The sequence below is a fragment of the Bison bison genome, unplaced genomic scaffold (genome assembly GCF_000754665.1).
Source record: "Bison bison bison isolate TAMUID 2011002044 unplaced genomic scaffold, Bison_UMD1.0 scf7180017864274, whole genome shotgun sequence".
NCBI lineage: Eukaryota > Metazoa > Chordata > Mammalia > Artiodactyla > Bovidae > Bison > Bison bison.
Window position 1 is genome coordinate 2627556 of NW_011494846.1, and position 15281 is coordinate 2642836.

Genomic DNA, 15281 nt, shown 5'->3' on the forward strand with positions numbered 1-15281 from the left:
TCCAGTGTTCTTGCCTGGAGAATCCCAGGGACAGCAGAGCCTGGTGGGCTGCTGTCTATGGGGTCGCACAGAGTCGGACATGACTGAAGTGACTTAGCAGCAGCAGCAGCTAAACAACAATAATACGTTTAAAAATTCTGAATACACTATTTTCAAAAATGTAAAAATAAGCCATCTTTAAGCAAACTCTCTACAGAAAGATAATACCTGAGAAATGGGGTTTAGCAAACATTTTTCCATGAGGGGCTAGAGAGGAATATTTTTGACTTCATGAGCCATGTACTTTCTGTTTCAACTACTCAACTCTGCCATTATAATGTGAACGCAGCAATAGGCAATATGTAAATGAATGATTGCAGCTATATTTCAATAAAACTTTATTTTAAAATATTTATTTCCTTATTATTTATTTGGCTCTGCAGGATGTTTAGTTGCGGCATGTAGGATCTAGTTTCCTGATCAGGGATTGAACCTGGGACCCTGCATTGCAGTCTTTGCCACTGGACCACCAGGGAAGTCCCCCAATAAAACTTTATTTACATAACCAGTTGGTGGGCTGGGTTTGGCCGATGGTTTGCTGTTCCCTGCCTTAGAATAAGCCTTGCAAATTCCACTGCCTACAGTAAATCCGGTTGTGGGGTCCCCGACAAATTAGCAGGCACATTTTCCACTCAGCCCTGGCTGAGGGTGGTCACACAGATGTGCGCACAGCATGGCCAGATCCTTCTGCTTTTTCAAAACAGCTGGAAACATGTATTTCTATGTGAGAGTTTCCGATTTTTTTAAATGTGGCAATTCATTCAGACAACCGCCACCCTGGGTACCCAGTGGAACCACTTGGCAGACTGCATCTGGCAATGTCACACAGCTTGTGCTCAGAGCAATTTTTAAAATTAACCAGTGTGCTCAAGATAACAGATGTGGATATTTCTACCATTATCCTTTTTGTCTGTTTTAATCGAATAAGTTTGACATGTAACATCGTATGAGTGTAAGGTATACAGGCTGTTACTTTAATACACTTATATGTTGTAATATGATTGCCAGCATCTTGGTATTTGTCACATTACATAATGATAGTACAGTACTATTGTCTCTATTCATTACCCTATGAGTTAGATCTCTATGGCTTATTTACTGCTTGTTATCATTATCCTTCTTAACATAAGAAGACTCTTAACAGAGCACTGATCCTTGGCAGTTCTTTATGTATATTAGTTTATGAATTCTCACAATCACCTATTCACCTTAGGCTACAAGAGGGTAAGTAGCTTGCCCAAGGTCACACAGCTAACATGTGGCACAGCTGGAATTTGAATGTAGGCAGCATGAAGGTGGCATGGAGTCTGTGCAGGAAACTACTGTGCTATCCCTGCCTCCCTTCTGGGGCTACTGCTGTCTTTTCACCTGGAACTGAGCTTCAGCAACAGTGATAGAAGGAGAAAGACTCTTATTCTCTCTCTCCTAACTTATGCTTTCTGTTCTGGGGACTTGTGGCTCTGGGGAAATGTCATGTCTGAGACGCCTTCCTCAGTGGCCTGAGAGGCACACACCCAGCAAGTGTCAACTCAGGTTTGGGTCCTGTTTGTATTTTATTAATATTATAATTATTTTTCTGTAAAGTAAATATTTTTCTGCTCCGGTATTTGCATTAATTCGCCATACAATATTTGGTTTAGTTATTCACCTTGCTTTTCTAATTTCTCTTAGTAAGCTCCAAGCAAATGACTTCAGACATGTATGGAAAGATTATTTTTCTTAAAGTCATAGTACTGAATTTAGGGAAAGGAAAGAGATGAAAATTGCTTTGACAAGACAGTAAGAATTCATATCTAACTTTGATGAGTGGAATGCACACTGCTTTTGAGAGAGAGGTGTAAGGCAACCCACTCCAGTACTCTTGCCTGGAAAATCCCATGAACGGAGGAGCCTGGTAGGCTGCAGTCCATGAGGTCGCTAAGAGTCGGACACGACTGAGCGACTTCACTTTCACTTTTCACTTTCATGCATTGGAGAAGGAAATGGCAACCCACTCCAGTGTTCTTGCCTGGAGAATCCCAGGGATGGGGGAGCCTGGTGGGCTGCCGTCTATGGGGTCGCACAGAGTCGGACACGAATGAAGTGACTTAGCAGCAGCAGCAGCAGCAGGAAACTTAAAAGAAATTGCACAGTAGACTTGTATCATTTTTCTGAAATGCAACTACAAGTTTTACTGTTGATTTTTGAAAATACTCGGTAATTTCAACTGCAACAGAAATGCAGAAAGCAAAATAAAACATAGTCCCCCTTTTTAAAAAATGCAAATACCTCTTGGAGGCCAGTGGAGTTATCAGTCATACATAATTCAGTGTGGGATACTTTATTCAGCAAGGCTTTCCTTCTAAAGCCCAGGGAAGCTAGATTCTACTGGGAAAGGAAAATAGACAGTTTTGGAATTCTGGGGTCATGTGAGGCTTATGGCAAGCAGGGAATGTGGCTTTACAATAAAAACAGGGTTTTCCTGGAACTGTCCCAGTTTTAAAACTGAAAGTCCTGTGTCGCAGCAACCCTCTCAGTCCTAGGCAAACTGGGACACACTGGTGACCCTAAAATATGATTTCCTGCCTAGCCGTCTGATCCCACACTCTCCTCTCCCACAGCTAAGCCTTCCTCACCTCTACTTGCAGGTGTAGCCCTCAGGATCTAAGTAACCTCCTTCATTCTTCTCCAGATTTCCTTGGTCACAAGGATCACCTGGATGTTTATAAAAACACAGATTCCCAAGCTGCACTTGCTTGAGGCAGGCCTTGGGAATCTGTGAGTTCACCAAGAACGCAGGGGAGAAGTTTGGCAGACAAGCCCTTGGTAGCCCAAATTCAGGGACGATTTAAGGACTTCTGGTCCAATAACCAGGAGACTCAGCAGTGATGCCCGAGTTCTGTGATCTGACTTAGACTGTAGCCCACTGCGAGCATCTAGGTTTCCAGGAGACTTTGCACTCACATAGATCAGGGTCCGTCTCTGAATCCTTTGTTCAGAGGCTGACCTTTCCCGTCAGCAGACAGAGGTCTCTGTGGCTTCCTGCCTTTCTGAATGTCTTAAAGAGTTTGTTCTGGTTAGTCCACTTTCCTGTTTCTGTACTCTGACATCACCTGCCTGCCCAGAAGGTGACCTCTTGCCTGTCACCAACTTCTGTAGCATAACATCCACCTCTACCTGCAGGAGCAACCCCTCTCCTGCGAGTCCTCACTGTCCCAGCCTCATCTAGTTTCTCCTACAGACTGCATTTAACCCTTTTCTGTCCAGATGTTTTAAGAGATTCACCAGCATAAGAAGAATGCAAAAGGCAGGGGATACTTCTGAAGGCGGCGGGGGGTGAGCCCCTGAACTGACTGCTGAGGTTGAATTCCAGCTGTGTGACCTTGGGCCTCAGTTCCCCATCTGTAAAATGGGGTCACTAGCAGTGCTGTATAACAACGTCATCACATCGTTGACAGGGGTCAATGACAAGATATCTGTAAAGCCGTTAGCACTGTTTCTGACACGTACAGAACTCTCTGTAAATGTTAACTGTCACCCTCGATGTTATTATCCCTGGTATTATCACCACAATGATTGTTGCAATGATTATTTTTACCAGGAAGTAGGAGAAAGGCACAGAAGATAAGGTAAGGTAGGAAGAGGTCCTTTATCTTTCTAAAGAATTGTCAAGGGCTTCCTCTGTACCTTGGAATTTTAAAGACACACTCCCTCTTCTGCATCTCCATCCAACTCATCAACACAAAAGATTATAGTCATGTTCTGAACATAAACATCAGGATCTATGATCTTCTATTCAGTAGCAAGGAGTTAATATCCAAACCCCTCTAGAAAATTCTGGCTATATTATTATTATACATTTGACCTCTTAGAGGACCAAGAATTGGAGCTAAGATTATTAGGTTCAGTAAAGATATATCGGATGTATGAAAGCTTTGGTGGCCTGCTCTATGAATGTGGCCCTCTTTTGTACTATAAAGTCCCAGCACCCAAGTCACATTTGAGATTTAAGGATATAACAGCTGCTACCCAACCACCAAATATATCATGTTTTGCCCCAAGTCAGCGCATTGGAGTACTCTTCAAAGGGAAATACATTTACATGAATCAATTTTATCTTTCCTATCAAAGAAAGCCAATCAGATTATTTCAGCCCAGGGAATCTATTATTAGAGGAATAATTTTGCCTTCTTGCCCTTGCTCATTGATGAGCAAGATTCATCTTATTTATAATACTCACATGAAAGGCAGGACCCCCAGCAGATGAGAGAAAGCCAATTGCCTCAGCGGAGCACTTCAGAAGCACACTCTCAAGAGCTGACAATAGGGCTGGTTTTCCAAGGTCTCTCCGGTGGAAGTGCGAGAGCAGAGGAGGGCCAATTGCACTGCTAATTCAGGAACCGCTGAGTGCTCCAAAGTGTGGTTTTAGCCATACACATTCTCGACCCTTGGACTTTGCATTGCTGAGATCTGCATCAACAGCTCATGCTTTCCAGGGGTGGGAGAAGCATTCTGATAACAAGCTTTGCAGGCTTCCCATCACAGCCAGCGTAGCACAGGGACTATGAATTCAGAAGGTCTGGACCAAATATGCCTCCTGCCATACCAGTAAACAAAGGAACCTGTGGCCATCAAGCCACCAGCCACTACAGCCCCCAGCTGCACCCTGAGGATTCAGAATGGAAAAAAAAAACAGGAAACTGGCCCTAAATAGTGAAGGTGCCTAACAAAGGAATCATTTCCATGTGCCCAGGCTCTTGCATCTTCCTACATATCATCTTGAGATATCTGATTTCTTTAACAGTAATCTTCTGATGTTCTGACTACCTGGTTTTTGCTGCAAAACTCCAAGTATCCTGACTTCTCCCTTACCTCTTTGGACCAGTCTCTTGGAGCTATCTGAGAGGCTACCTCCTGGGCCCAAGTCCTCAGAAAGGCCACTGAATAAAAGGTAATTCTTAATTTTTAGGTTGTGTGTATTTTTTAGTCAACAGAGAGATGGGGCCCACTCACTGTGGGACTGATGTTCTTTGAATCTGTAAGGTAAGTAAAGGAGGTGCCCTGAGAGCCCCCTCGAGTCCCAGATGTCAGACTTCTCACTGAAATGCAGATGATGTCATTTCAGTCAGACATGTACTTTTCCAAGGGAGAAGTTAGTGCCTCTCAGAGTCAGCCCATACTCCATCGGTAATGAAGCATGTGGGTGATGACCATGTGACTGTGTGCCCTCGACCTGGTTCCACGGTGCAGGAATGAAGAGGCGCCCCTTCTGGGCAGTAGGCTGAGGCTCTGGGGGGGCCCCAGCTGCCCCAAGATTCTTTGAAAAGCTCACTCTCATGGGTGTCAACTGGGCATGTGTCTCTTCAGGCCACTTCCACTCTGGTCTCCTCTTCCTCGGCCGTCCTGTTAGACACCATCTTGCTTAGCACTTTAGTATGTAAGTTATGTTAGGGCAGCACCCGTAGCTAGAACCGTAGACCTCTTGAGAGCAGAGGCTGTGTGCTGTTCCTCTTTGTGTCTCTCACAGCTTCTGGAACCCCAGTGGCTGAAGAAGATGAAGGAGATGATGTTGAGGATGGTGAAACCGTGGGTAATCATTAGTTAAATCTATTTCACCTATAACTTGCCTTCACTAATGAAGATTGCTTTAATTATTGCCACTGAAGTCTTGCATGTCCTACGAGCAGCACATAGCTTTAACAGCAAGGTGTTCTTCCAAGGTGTTTTACAGGAACTTGAGAGTCAGTTGTGTCTAGTTTGAACCGAGCTGGTTAAGACTGGAAAGGACCATGCCCATTCAACTGGGCATGAGCGAGTGTCCACTCAGAGATCTTTTGAACATAGGGAGCCCTGTAGCTTATTACACCTGTGCAGAACAATCACTGCACCTTTCTTCAATCTCCTTCCCCACGCTCCTCCTGTCCCCAGGCCTCTGTTGGGACTGTCATGCTTTTCCATTCTTTATCCCATAAAGGCCCCTCGCCCCGTGCCTTTGGGGAGGTGGATTTGAGGTTTGTTCTCACTTCTCTTTGCTAGAATGCTTTGCATATACATTTTCTCTTTGGCTCAAACCTCAGTGTCTCAGGGTTTCGGCTTGAGGCACACCAGGCCGTAAGTGATCCTGGTTCGGTAACAACAGTGTTGATAAGGATGTGCTAGCAGCAAGGGCAACCAACATCCAAGGACTGCCGGAGCCAGGGCAAAGCCCTTTGCGTGGGTCTCCTCATTTCATTCTCCCAGGAACCCACTGAGGTACAGATGAAGAAACTGAGGCTGGAAAAGGATAAACGGGGTTAAGGTTACTGTACTGGGTTGCATAATGTCCTCCAAAATTCATGCCCATCTGGAATCTGTGAATAGGCCCTTATTTGGAAATAAGGTCTTTGAAGAATCCATTAATTCAGTTGAGATGAGGTTGTAGAGAAGGAAAACATGGCTTTCCTTCGACCCTCCTAAGTTCTCAGCTGGGTCTCCTGTAATCAAAGACAGATTGACAAGAGAATCAATCAACAGAAGCTTATGATCATGCATACCTTCTGTATACATGGGAGACACCACAGAAAAGAGATTATCTCTCAGAGGCGGCTTAGAATTTAGCGTTAAATAAATAGGGTCAGGAAGATCCTCTGGAGGAGGGCATGGCAACTCACACCAGTATTATTGCCTGGAGGATCCCATGAACAGAGGAACCTGACCCATGGGGTCACACAGAGTCGGACATGACTGAAGCAACTTAGCATTCAGGCACCGCCACCTTTGACCAAGGATGAAAGAGGAGTTGTGGAGGAGGATGGTTATGGGAAGGTGACCAAGAAAAAATTTAAGGTGAGCCTTAAATGCAGTGGTTGTTGTCCTCACAAAAGGAGGGAAATTTGCATATGCCCAGGGGATACACTCAGGGAAGAGACGCCATGTGAAAATGGAAACAGACTGGAACTCTGCTGCCAAAGCTGAGCAATGCCAGGGACTACTGGCAACCACAGGAAGTGCCAACTGGAAAAAAATGCACAACCTAAAAGCTGAGAATTATTTTTTATTTGGTGGAAGAAACTGAGGGCAGAAATGCTGAACACAGCCTCTCAGCTCTAAGAGACTGCTCTGAAGGGGCGTGGTCCTCTCCAGCCTTAACCAGCTTGGCTCAAACTAGACACAACTGACTCTCAAGTTCCTGGAAAACAACTTTGTTGCATAGTTTTTGCAACAAAGACCAGGTAGTGAAACTTCAAAATATTACTGTTAATTGAAGAAAACCAGATATCTCAAGTTAGTGAATTTAAACACTTTAATATGAATGGGAAGATGCAGGATTGGGGGCTCTTCAAAATCATTCCTTGCAAGTGCACCGTAGCTATCTAGGGTCAGTATCCTGCTTTTCTCCATCCTGCGTCCCCTCAGGGCTCACCATCCAGGGTGATGGCAGTGACTGATGGCCACCACAGCCTTTGTTTTCTGAAACAGCAGCGACATTTTTCATTTCACAGGAGAGAGAGAGCTGGCCAGATCTTTGCTCAGAGCCCTCTGCAGGAATTGACCCGGCTGACGCCTTGATTTCAGACCTCTGGTTCCTGGGACTCCAAGAGAAGAAATGTCTGTTGTTTCAGGCCACCCAGTTTGTGGCAGCCTGTTATAGCAGCCCTGTAGACTCCTAGGTCACACAGGAGTCTTCTAGATCCATGGTTAACTAACTGACCTGAAAGCAGTGACCTGAACCAGCCTACGACTCAGCTCCCCCATCAGAAAGATCTGGATGATGTCAGCTGATATGAGAAGCCAACAGAGTGACACTTTGGTCATCTGTGGTGCTCAGCTTACCTTGCTGCTTGTGTTAAAGCATTTCTCAAAGCACAGCAATCCAAGTGTTTGATGTGCACAGAGCACCTCTGGAAGCATTAACCAGGGGGCCCTGAGCCCCAGGCACCTTGCCCTGGTAGCTTTGTAACCCTCGATGGAATGTGAGTGGCCCCCAGAAATGATCCCGCCCAACCCCAATCTTTCAGGTGCTATGAACTAGCGAGCAATGTCATTGAATGGGGGATGATGGGTTGTGCCCATGGTGGCCTGAAATGCAGAAAGCAGCACGTTCAGGAGCAGGAAGCAGGTGTGAAATCTATTTCTAACAAGTTCAAGTGGAACCGCACTCAGGCAGGCCACCCCACCCCCTTTCCCACCTAAGTCTTTCAGCAAGAAAATCATGACAGTTCTCCGTTTCTCTAATGCACTCTAATGTGCAGCATTTGCAGGGGATGAAATTGCCATACAGGGATCTTGAACACTGGGCTCTGAGGAGCCCGTGCAGACCCGTCGGGAGGGCCGTCAGCATCTCCTACCCAGCCTGGCTCCTACCAGCATCCTAATGGACCTGAACCACTCACCTTCTTTTAACTCACAGAATTGTATGTTTTCCTGCTTTCACCCCTCCCCTTAGCTAGATCCCCCCTCCCCACCCCCCCCGCAATATACCCATGTTGACTCAGAAGGAAATTTTAATAGTGAAGAAATCAAATCTTTACCTCTCTAGGAGGCAGACAGGCCTTGGTAAGGTCAGAAAGTGTTCCCAATTAAAGGACAGAAAAAAAAAAAAAAAGAAAACTGTGACAGGCAGGCCACAGGGAAATGTTTTTCATTTATTCAGAAAGTCACCTAATAGAAAGAACCAATCTGTCAGAAACACTAAGCGGGCATTGGCGTGGGTTTAGAACAAAGACTATAGTTACAAACAGGAGCACACGTGTTCTGGGGGATCTGAGCTAGATGGCAGGCCTGTTTATTAATGCACCTGGGAGCAGAGATGCCCAGCCTGGTTAGCCTGGATTGAGAGCCGCTTTTCTTGAATCCACTGTGCCTGGGAACACCTGTCTGCTTGAGATAAGAGAAGGGGCCCAGGAAGGTGGCAGAATCGGCGTCTTGCCTGGTCAGACCAGATATCAGGGTTGCCTCTTTCTAGCAGAGCTGTGTGGCTTTCCATCCCCAGTGTATTGATTGATAATGTTATTTGTTTAGAGCTAATATATGCCGTACTGTCTATGTCTCCTCATTCTAAAACCTCCCTGAATCTTCCCGGTGAGTGGGAGCTAGCTGCTGTTGACATCTCCACGTCACTGGTTAGCAAACTGTCCCAAGGTTAAGCATCAGCTTATAGTGATTAATATTTGGACCCAGACAGACAGTCTGGAATTAGTAGGCGATGCTGGCTTACTAATCCACTGGGCTCTTATCAGAGGAAGAGCAAATTTTCGTTCCAGAAGTATCTGCCAAGATTCTGAGTGCTGTGCTGGTGCAGGCGTGGGGGAAGAGGGTAGAAATGTGAATAAACACCTGTCAAGCCTTCAGAAATACATCTTATGCTGGAGAAGACAGACACCGACAATGGAGAGATGACGGGTCAGGAGGGGACCCCCAGAGGGTCTCTGGATCCAGCCTCATGCTGGTGGAACTGGACAGGCTTCCAAGGGAAGTGGATCTCAAAGGATGAAGGGGGACTCTGTGGGCAGAGCATGCACACGGTGCGTGGTGTGTGTGCGCAGCAAGGGCGGCACACATGTGCATGACCTGTGTGAGGTGTATGTATGTGTGTTTATTATGTGTGGCATATGGTTTTATGTGTGTGTCTCCGAGGTGTGTGGGTCTTCCCTAGTGGCTCAGACAGTAAAGAACCGGCCGGCAATGTAAGAGACCCAAGTTTGATCCCTGGGTCAGGAAGATTCCCCTGGAGAAAGGAATGGCAACCCACTCCAGTATTCTTGCCTGGAGAATTCCATGGACAGAGGAGCCTGGTAGACTACAGTCCATAGGTTGCAAAGAGTCGAACATGACTGAGTGACTAACACTTTCACTTTTTCACTGAGGTGTGTTTGTGGATGTGTGTATAACATGTGGGGTGTGTGTGCTTGAGTGTGGTGTGAGTTGTGTGTGGTGTGAAGCATGTCAGTGTATGAGGTAGGTAGGTACAGTTATTCCTTGGTATCATCAGGGGATTAATTCTAGGACACTCCCACCATGGGTACCCAAATCCGAGGATGTTCAGCTCTCTTATATAAGATGTCATAGTATTTGCATATAACCTACATACATCCTCCCATATACTTTAAATCATCTCCAGATTACTTATAATACCTAACACAATGTAAATGGTATTTAAATAGTTGTAAATACCATGTAAATAGTTGCTAGTGTACAACAAATTTAAGTTTTCCATTTTGGAACTTTCTAGAATTCTTTTTTTCCCCCAAATATTTTTGATCTGTGGCTGGTTGAATCCATGCATGTGGAACCTAGAGATATGGAGAACTACTGTATGTGTTGCAATATGTGAGGTGTGTGTGTTTATGTGTATGTCTTGAGATGTATAAAGGTGAGCAGCCTATATTACCCCAAAATATGCCATTGTGGCATAAGGATTACTTTGAGCTAAAGGCAATCAAGAACAGGAGCCACAAGAAAACCTCTCTGCCAGAAAGCAGCGCATAAAATTCCCTTCATGAAGGTGGCTCCCCGCCCCTCTCCCAGTCCAGGAAGGCAAGAGTGAATCTTACCGTGAAGCAGCACTGAGATGAGTCTCATAAACAGAACCCTGCTGACTAACCCTCATCTGCCATTAGTTTTCCCGTTTTATTTACCTGCCCACAATTTACTGCCCCGAAAGTCTAAACCCCTCTCTCTTTGTCTTGTCACTTCTACACAAATTTATTGCTCTTTGTTAAAGTGATATATAAAGCCCTTGGGTCTCACTGCTTCACTATTTTTCTAGGAAGGCCTCTGTATACATATGTAATAAACCATTTTTCTTGCTAACTTGTCTTTTGTCAGTTTAATTCATAGATGTCAGCCCCAGAACCTATGAGTATATAGAAAACAATTTTCCTTTCCTACATTTATGTGGGGTGGCTGTATGAGGGGGTGTGAGTGTGTGTGTGTGTGTATACAGTAAGTGAGGTATATATGTACATGTTTATATGTGTGTTTTAAGGTCTGTATGTGGGGTGTGTTTATTAAGTATACCTGGATGTGTGTTTGTGGTTTGTGTGCAGTTATGAAGTGTGTGTAGTATCAGATGTGTGTGTGTGATGAGGGATATGTGTGTAGTGTATGAGGTTTGTGTATCTCTGAGGTGTAAAGGTGTAAATGAGTTGTGTGTTTATGTGTGGTGTGAGGTGTATGTGTGCGGGGGAGTATGTATCTGTGCTGTGTGAGAAGTGTGTGTTTACATGTGCATGTGGTGTGTGTGTGTGCATGCGCACATGTATGTGAGGGCGTGTGCACAGCAGTGGGGGACGTCTCCCAGCAGACTTGCCCTTGGAGTTAGGGAGTGAGGAGAAGCAGGGGTGGAGGTCACCAGCAGGGCTGAACCACAGGGAAGCAAACTGTGCTGTGATGCCAGCTTTCATGTGAGACACACATTCATGGTGGAGAGGGTTACTTTTCATCTCTGACAGCGAGAGCCCTGAGCACCTGCAGGGAAGAAGTCTGTAATGTGAGCTCTAGAAGAGGAATAAAGAGCTGAGTGAGAGGGGGTAAGACAGTGCGAGGTGTCTGGCCTTTGGAAGAGCATGCTGGGCTGCCCTTCAGCAGACAGGGACCCTCAGAAAGACAGAGAGCCTCAGGGCCCCCAGGAGGAGGCAGCAGGCAGGTGATGGAAGTTCTGACTTCAGATCCTGCTCCCTCCACCCACTGACTGTGAGATTTGGGGCAAGCAGTCTCGCATTGCTGAGCCTCACTTCTCTCTGCTGAAGATGAAGGCAGGCCTTGCAGGAGGCGGGGAGAAAGACATGAGTGAGAATGCACACGTCTGTTGCCCTGTGGGCTCTCAGTATAGTCAGCTTTCTCAGGCACTTCAACCAGAGCCTTGTGTGTTGACCTCTCTGAGAGAATCAAATAGAAGTAGAATGAGACAGAGGAAACCGGGCCCCAGGAAACGAAGATAAGAGGTGAATTAATTGTTACTTAAACGAGGGCCCAAGTATCTTGGTTTGAATGCTTTCCATTTGCATGTAGAAGAGATCATTTCCAAGAGAGAAATCATCGCAGCCCTGGAGGCACCATAGTGGTCTCCAGTGAGCGGTGGTGGAGGTGAGCACAAGGAGGAGGCTGCATCCAGAGGGTCGTGTTCCCCTGGGAGTGTAATGACTACACGGGCTCCCGTTAGATCCCCTTGGAGCCCAGCTCAGTCACGTATTAACCTTGGGCAAGCTCCTGAAACTCATGTCTCCTTTTTCTCATTTCTAAAAGAGAAACACTTGCGCACATCTCAAGTCAATGCACGCAAGGCGCCTAGAACAGTGCCTGGCACGTTGTAAGTCCTGTGTAAGTGGGAGCTCTTGCTATCAGTTTCCATCCTGATGGTCTTGTATTTTAGTTCTTCCTCAGCTTCTTGGTTGTTCATGCCATGCTTCCTTCCTTCTCCCTTGCAAATAAAACGCACACTCAGTTCAGTTCAGTTGCTCAGTCTTGTCTGACTCTTTGCGACCCCATAAATTGCAGCACGCCAGGCCTCCCTGTCCATCACCAACTCCTGGAGTTGGACCAACATCACCAACTCCAGGAGTTCACCCAAACTCCTGTCCATCGAGTCGGTGATGCCATGCAGCCATCTCATCCTCTGTCGTCCCCTTCTCCTCCTGCCCCCAATCCCTCCCAGCATCAGAGTCTTTTCCAATGAGTCAACTCTTCACATGAGGTGGCCAAAGTATTGGAGTTTCAGCTTCAGCATCAGTCCTTCCAAAGAACACCCAGGACTGATCTCCTTTAGGATGGACTGGTTGGATCTCCTTGCAGTCCAAGGGACTCTCAAGAGTCTTCTCCAACATCACAGTTCAAAAGCATCAATTCTTCAGCACTCAGCTTTCTTTGCAGTCCAACTCTCACATCCATACTTGACCACAGGAATGGTCTTGACTGGAAAGGTCAAGATGAAAGGTCTAGATGGAAAGGTCCATCTAGTCAAGGCTAGATGGATCTTTGTTGGCAAAGTAATGTCTCTGCTTTTGAATATGAAATGCACACTGCAGTGCCTTGTTTTGCTGACTGATAACAACGTTTAAGTATTATACCTTTGGGGTAAGTTTTCATATTAACTGGGAATAATGTCTTGAGCTTAAGGGTATAGCTGCCAACTGTGTATATGGAAAGAACTTTGGAAAAATAGTTGGGCTTTTCCTAGTTTCCAGGAATTTCCTCTTTGAAAGCATATATATTAATTATGGGCTTCCATGGTGGCTGTATATTAATTACATATATAATAATTCCCTGTATATTGATTATACATCCTATGGTGAATAAAGTCCTAGGAATTGATCATTTATAGTTAAAAGATATTTCAGAATTATCTTAGAAGGACCAAACCTTGAAGTTTTTTATGTCAGATGCACATACATCAAAATTGATAACTTCTGTACATGAAAGACACAGTCAACAGAGCGAAAAGCAACCTTTAAAATGGGAGTAAATGTAAATTATATTTCAATAAGGGGCTAATATCCAGGATATAAAAAGAACTATATTTCAACAGCAACAACAAAACACCGGACTTAAAAAACGGCCAAGGACTTGACTGACATTTCTTCAAAAAAGATTATACAAATGGCTAACAAATTCCTGAAAAGAAGCTCAGTATCTTTGATCATAAAGGAGATTCAAATCAAAGCCAAAATGAGATACCACCTCATATCCATTAGGATGGCCACAAATCACGAGAAACAGCCGGTGTTGGTGAGGATGTGGAGAAACTGGCACCCTTGTGCTCTGTTAGTGGGGCTGTAAAACGATGCAGCCCCTGCGGAAAACAGTATGGCATTTTCTCAAAATTTTAAGTGTAGAACTGCCATATAATTCAGCAATTCTACTTTTGGGTATATACCCAAAAGAACTGAAAACGTAGTGTCAATCAGATATTTGTACACCCATATTTATAGCAGCATTTTATAGAAAAGGCTATTTTATAGATTGCTAGTGACTACCAAAGTGCAATTTAAAAAATAATTATAATTGAGAGGGAAATGTACTTATTTTGAATTTGGATTATAAAATACACTATTTAGGGTGAAAGGAGGAAATCATTTTCTTGAGAGCTACAGATCTATAGGGGAAAATTAAAATAGATAAAGACCATGCCGAAATAAAAACAACCTAATTCTCTTAGGTAGAGGGTTTTTTTTTTTTTAAGGAGAGTTAGTAAATGTTGTATCTTATTTTTAAGTGAAGGAACAAGATTTCACACAAAGTGTGATGACATATGATTATATATTTTTCTAGCTCCCCATTGTGACTAAAGGTGGATACAGAAAGAGAAATTAGGAAGGCAAGCAGGGAAGCACTACTGAAGGTGATGACATGGAAGCAGCGGGTTCTGAGGGGCTGGCTGAGCTGTTTTTCACGTCTCCTACCAACATTCAGAGTTTTACGAGGATCCTAGCCGGTACCCCAGCCCCAGATGACAAAGACCACAAAGACTCCCAAGTTTCAGCTGGGATGCCTTCTCTTTCTTGGCCTCCTTTCAGGCCCTTTGTGCACACAGAGCAGTTACCTTATAAAACCTCGAAACAGACCATTTCTCTCGCCTGCCCCACCCCCTGTTTCAGGAGCTAGCAGCCAGGGCAGTGGTCTCCAATGTTTTTGGCACCAGGGACTGGTTTCCTGGAAGACAACTTTTCCACAGACTGAGGGGGGTGATGGTTTCGGGGTGATTCAAGCACATTACACCTACTGTGCACTTTATTTCTATTATTATTACATCAGCTCTACCTCAGATCATCAGGCGTTAAATCCTGGAGGTTGGGGACCTCTGAGCCAGGGTACTGGTTAGGCTGTTGGTTATGTGAAGGGCAATAACCTATTGTTTCCTGGCTTCAGAAAGAGAATCAGCGACTTCATCTGTGAAAAGGGATCTGGTTTCACAGCACGGACTGTAATTACTTCCATAGGTCCTGCCGAGGTGCAATTTGGTGACTTCCCAAATGGGCTTTTCTGGGGAGGATGGTGCCTGTCAGTCCCATGGCCTCCCTGGAGCACTGTCCCAGAGCAGGCTGGGTTGTTGCTCCTGTGACATTATAATTGTCTCGCTACAATTATAATATGTATGTTTTGCTCAAGACCAACGTGTCCCAGATCCACTGGGAAGAGCTGAATCTCAAATCAATGGGGCCTTTCAGTTCCAACAGGTGGCCCACCCCCACTCCCATCCTACCTGGTCGCAACAACTTGGGCATCACAAAGGGGCACGTGTGCGTGCCCGGTCACTCAGTCATGTCCAACTCTTTGCGACCCCTGGT